Source organism: Nanorana parkeri, unplaced genomic scaffold (genome assembly GCF_000935625.1).
Source record: "Nanorana parkeri isolate BGI_ZX_2015 unplaced genomic scaffold, ASM93562v1 scaffold159, whole genome shotgun sequence".
NCBI classification, from domain to species: domain Eukaryota; kingdom Metazoa; phylum Chordata; class Amphibia; order Anura; family Dicroglossidae; genus Nanorana; species Nanorana parkeri.
This window is the reverse complement of record NW_017306427.1, coordinates 305,756-312,248: the sequence shown is the minus strand read 5'-3', so window position 1 is coordinate 312,248 and position 6,493 is coordinate 305,756.

Sequence of the window (6,493 nt, the reverse complement as noted above, 5' to 3'; positions counted from 1 at the left end):
GCCCCCCCCCCCCCCCCCCCCTGTTAGTCATCTAAAACGTTTCCATTTACCACCAGAGTAGAGCGCTTACAACTTTTTTTGTTTTATTATTGAGGCGAAAACTTGCTGCTGACCCTGGGCTTGCTGAATTCTTTTACAACTGACTCATCCTTGTGAGGAAGTAGCAAGCAATAGAGGGGCATGAGGAGGAGGTTTGGGGCTCCAGCGATAAGGAGAAGGAGGACACGGGGCAAGCTTACAGGGGCGTGTTTCACGTCTTGCAAACCCCAGGAATTGTATGTTGGTGGGGTGAGATCCATTAGGACACCGTTGTCTTCAGTGAAATGAGGACTTAGGTTTCTCTGCCACCAGAAATTTGTGGTGGATGGGCTCATTCATGCTGCAGTGCCTGCGCAAGGACCCTAGGGTTCAAGCCCTCATGAAAGGGGTCATTACTGGTTGTTCTACGTTACAAGGGGAAAATGTCAGAGCTCATCCTACCACCACAGGGGGAGCACAAAATGCACCATCTGGAAGAGTTGCTGCATAGGAACCTCTTAACTGCCTTTCTAGAGAGTGGCAGGGTCCCCTTTCATGGCCAATATGACTTGGATTATCCAGTGAAAAGAGGAGCAACAGTGGCGATGGCTGCCCAAATGAGGCTTTATAGTCCTTATCAAAGAATAGGGGAACAGAGGAGTTACGCTTCATAAAACAGTGGTATTTACCAATCTCCAGGGTTTCAATAAACTATTCAAAAATTAACAATCCCCTAGACATAGAAATCCCTTAAATGGAGTTGATCTAGTAAACAGGTAACACATATGTGGTATTATATGACAATGTTTAATGATAGAAAAATAACATATAAAAAAACACCTCTAACAAGACATCTAAAAACAATTAAAATAACTTCCCTTGGATACCCCAGATGTAATAACACGGGTGTTAATCTGCAAACCACCAAAGTGGCAGAGAATCCCTGATGCAGACACAATTGCTGTATTTCAAAGATGGATACAAAGTATTGGAGCTTACTCACATCGTGTGTGGCTCAACATGGGGGACAGTCCTGGTTGGATCCCGTAATGGTGCATAAATGACATTTTTCAATGAAGCATATCCGTGTGTAACAATTTGATTCCAGAAAGTAAGATTCCTTTATAGATCCGGAGGCTCTGTGGACGCCTCTCCCCCAGCTTGTTAATCTGACCCACTAACCCGCGGGATCTCACACTAACCCGCGGGATTCAGTTTCCAATCCGGAGAAACATCCAAGGATTGTTTCAACAAGTGCGGCCGCACAGTAAGATATAATGTGATGGAATCCCCACGGCGGTGTGCCCGAGGCTCGGTGAATCAGAAAGCTGTATAAAATCAGAGTGACAACAGCCCACTCACTTTCCTCGGTCTCAGCTCAATTCATACAGGCTTTGCTGCTGCTGCAATAGGACAATGTCCAGACCGGCTTTGCTCGTCCCTTTGCTTGGGAAACAGTAGGATTTTCGCTCTCACCCGGCCATATAGATAAACAGTAAAAGTCAATAGCGGGTATCCTGGGAAGTCCTTAATAAGGACTTTATAGTCCTTATTACTATGCATCACCCAGGCAGTTGGCACAATAATCTAAAAAAAATATCTCTGAATATAAAGGGTCAAGGGAGATGCAGACACCTTTAGAATGGATGATCTCCTGGACTTTTGGGTGTTAAGAATAAAGCACTGACTGGAGCATACCCAGTATGCAATTGAGAACCAAATCCCTGCAGTGGATCCTAAGGATTTGTTTTTTTAATCTGTCCCCAAAAGCATTATTATACCATACAGCATTACCATCTCCTTACCAATGCCATCTATTGAAACCATTATCAATTCCTGCCTCCATTAATAGCTTCATCTACACCTGCTGGCCTGGCATCATAACCATTTCCTGCCACCACTGCAGGTTTTCCAGCATTACAATCTCATGCTGCCTCTACTGCCATATTATGCTGCTCCAGCACTGTCAAGGTGCCACACCTAATGTTTCTGCAGCTCAGGAGTTTTTGCTGTGCAGTCTCTTCTGCAGGATTAGTCCTGCGTTATGCCTCACAATTTACAGTGTGGTCTGGTGTTCCAACACTGTCAAGATGCCACACTGACAGGGTTATCCACAAAAGAGTGAAGAGTTTGGAGAAGGCAGGAGAAGTGAACAATCTAGGCCAAAATAGCTGATTTGGAAATATTTGCCAATTCAGCTCACTTTCCAGTTCAGCTCACTTTCCTGTTCAGCTATGTTGTCCTAGATTGTTCACTTCTACTGCCTTCTCCAAACACTTCACCCTTTTTTTAATAGCCCTGCTAATGTTTCTACAGCTGCTTTTCAGCTTCCAGATTTATTTATTTTTTTCTGCAGGGTCAATCCTGCATTGCACCTTAAATTGTGCAGTGACAGTTTTGTAATAGCTGACACTGCCAGATTCCATACAGGAGGTCCTATCAAAAGTTTGCTATTGGGCCCCATGATCTGCAGTTATACCCCTGACATTGATACTTATTTATTTATTTTCATTTCTTGGAAACAGTCCATTAAGGGCCATCTATACTCCATCTGAGATGTGATTGTAATGCATTGATCTAAATGGTCTTTTATATTATTTTGTTTAATTTGTGTCAGAAGATGCTTTATGAGTTAGGGTTTTGTTATAAAGATTAACATTTTATTTGATTTTTTTTATCTAGATGTGCAATGCCTTTCTCTCTTTTTGTCTTGCTAGTTGTGTAGGTCTGGGTTATCACCCTGAGCGGTGAATGTATTCTAAACTCTGTAACTGTCATTTGCTCATGCAGAAATATTGATTTTTTGTTCTTACATGAGGCCACTCTTCCAACTTAGCATGCTATAGTGGAGCAGGTCTGAATCAGGATACACTCGTTCGGTACCCATAATGCAATCAGAGCTTGCGGATGTAATTTGTGCAGTCAATCAGCATGATTCTAGAGAAGGCAGAGGCAGTATATTTTGAAGAATATCAAGTTATGGTTTGCTTTGCTCTCCAACTACAAATAATGGATGTAAAAGTTGTGCTTGGTTTAATTAAGTGATTTTGCTGGCTTCATAAATTACAACAGATCCTGTGGTTCAGTTACGCTAGGTCAAATATAAATGTTTCTGTGATATCACTTGGAAAAAATTTAAGGGGGTTGGAAAATCCTGAAAATATTACTCTATTATATTCTATGAAGTCATTTTTTTCATAGACTATATGGTTTTGCAAACTATGAGTATGTAAAACAATATCTTAAACTCTTAAACACCATGCTAGAGCATCTGCTCGGGAGAATTGGGATCCTTAACTTTTTCTGGATCTCGGCCTTGACCTCAGGCAAAAGTTGGGATTTGGGGTAAGTATAGTTTTGTTTTTCCTCCTGTGTGATTTATTTTAATTTGTCATTTTTTTTTTCACATGAGGATAGTCTAAGAGAGACGCTGAACTTGCATTTTGACTCTTAAATTCCTATTTGTTAAAGCAATACATACATCCTCTGCAGTGGTAATAGCAAAGCACTAATGCAGTATATTGCATTTCACTTATGTTGCCTGGGACATCACTAGCTGAGCCTCTCTATATATATATAAATCCACCAATATTTATAGTCTTGTGTAAGACATTTCTGTTTCCTTGGAAACTGCCTAGGGCCATGCATAAGCTCTGGCTTTTCTCTCTTTTAGAATTAGATAAGACTAGCAAACCATCTCTGCTCGTAAATAGATATGAGACTTATGCCAGATAATGGTAAACTTGTTTGCTTTCCAAATATTGCATATTTAGAAATAACCTTAAATATATGTACAACATTTGAAACGTCAAGTTCAGTTAATAAACCGGATAAAGGGATGGTAAATCTATAATTAAAAAAAGGTATTTAAAGAAACATACATTTTGTATTTGGACAAGCAAATTCCCTGCAGAGCTGTGCCCATATTCATCCCTAAATGTGTTGGGGTTGCTTTACTAAATGCAAATAGGCTGTTCACTTTGCAAGGGAATTTACACTTTGCAGGGTTATTTTCCCTTAGCTTAGTGAATGTGGTGAGATTTCACTTTGCAAAGAATACTCAATCATGAGAAATAAAAAAAAGGTTTTGTTTGCACATGATTGGATAATAAAAGTTATCAGAGCTTCGCCTCATTCACTAAGCTAAATGCAAATTCCCTTGCAAAGTGAACAGCCTATTCGGCTTCAGTAAATCAACCCCATTGTGCCCCTTGCGCACCCCCAATAGCAGGTGGTACATATTTGTAAATAGCTCTAAACCTGAATCCTCAGAAGCAGGCCAAATGTTCCTAGGTTCTGCGCCTGTGCACCAATCATAGAGCGAGTTCACACAAATTAAAAAAATAAATAAATAATATATTATGATTTAAATATATAAAAAATATTTTAACACTCTTGATGCGATAATTCCTGTTGAATGAGTTAAATGATTAACAAGTTACTGCATGTGTGGCAATCTCCCAGGATTAAATCTTCAGTACCAATATGAATCTCTGTGAGATTCCTGCACCAGAACAAATTTAACAAAAAGGAGGACACTGAAGGCCTTATATATACACTTTTTTTTTTAAAACGTACAATTGTGTACACTTATTCTTTGTTATTAGGGCCCTTATGAACTGTGTAATGTAGTATATTACCATTAACCAGCAATAGAAGAAATCCAGGCTAGCCAATAGAGTGACCAGCACATTGGATTGGATTGAGGATATCTTAAAGTACTGCACAGAAGGGGTGAGTACATACAGTAGATGCTAAGGTAAAAATCAAGGAGATGTAATTTATACCAGGCACACCAAATGACTAGCATCCAGACTCCTGGTCTTTCTGTGCAGTACCAGATTACCTTCAGTAGGTGCCCCTTTACAGCCAAGTCTGTGTAAATAAAGTGTCTTCCATTTTAGTCCAGTGTTGCAGTACTTAGGGGGACTTGTTATAAAGAATAAGTGTACCTAAAGATTCAACCATATTTAATAATAAGGTGGAGAATGAGTGTCTAGGTAATCTTTAACCGAATTACTAATATAGTTTTCATGCAATGTCTTAGGGCACATGGGCTGTTTGCTTACCGCCCTGTTGCTGTGAGGATACTAGTTTGCATGCCTGGTGTGTAAGGCTGATATCTTTTGTAAGGTGTGTAAGACTGTTATCAGGTTACCACACCTGATACTGGAGTGAACGCAAATAGACAGAAAGAGGCTGAAAAAGGCTGAAGTAGAACAGCAGCACTGAGATAAATAGGTGGGGATGGAGTGGGGGCTTGCTTTGGCGGAAAACTGAATTTAGCACAGTTGCAATACCTACTATATAGTTTGGATTATTGTTTCATTTTGCTTGTCACCAGTAAGTGTGCAGCCCGGGAGGCTATACGGCACGCTGGGGGCTCTACAGTGAGAGGAGAACGGACACCCCTCGGTTCAGGTGGGGATGGAGTTGGGCATGCTTTGGCGGAAAACTGAATTTAGCACAGTTGCAATACCTACTATATAGTTTGGTTTACTGTTTCATTTTGCTTGTCACCAGTAAGTGTCCAGCCCGGGGCGGCTATACGGCACGCTGGGGGCTCTACAGTGAGAAGAGAACGGACACCCCTCGGTTCAGGACGGGGGAACCAGTTGACTAAGGATTGCATTTAATTCTTGGTTACCTTCAATACCACATACCTCCCACTTTTTGCTGCTCTAAACGGGGTTCATGGTCCTGGCCTCTCTCCCCTCATGGGCTCCGGTAGCTGTGGCTCAGGTGTTGCGCCTGGACGGGGTTGCAGGGACGCACACATATCGACTCACTTGAATGATAACTTCCTCCTCCTGAAGAAGCGTCGTCAAGCACGAAATGTCGAGACAAATTTTGTTCCTCCACTGTTAGCTATCCTTTCATTGTCAAACCTTTAATCATGTAAAATTTAATTCTTATAATCATGCTTTTGAAATGCTATGTTATTCAATCATGTCAATAATGATAATTGTTTTCAATCATGGTTTCTACTATCATGTACTGTGATTCAATTTGATTGTCACCAGTTGCTCCTTTAAGGAAAACATTCCACAGCATGAATACATTGTAATAAATCAATACCTGTATGTAATTACCATTTGCATGCTTGCCAAAATGATTCCTAGATATGCTACTTGGCTGAGATGACATAATCAAGAGAAGGACACTGAAGCACACTTTAAGGGCCAATTCACATCATAACCCAGTGCGCTGCCACCCACACAGTTTTGTGCTTTGATGTACATTACAATAGACAGCTCATTACAAAAAAATAAAAAGCTCCTGTGCTATTTCATGGAAAGAAGGCAATGAAACTCCTAGGTATATATATATATTGTACATATGTATTGTAGGATTGTACATAGAACAATATCGGACCTCTGAAAAGTACAAGCATGCATATGTACTCAGTACTTGGTTTGGGCCCCTTTTGCAGCAATTACTGCCATTACTTTTGCACGATATTCTAATCATTCGA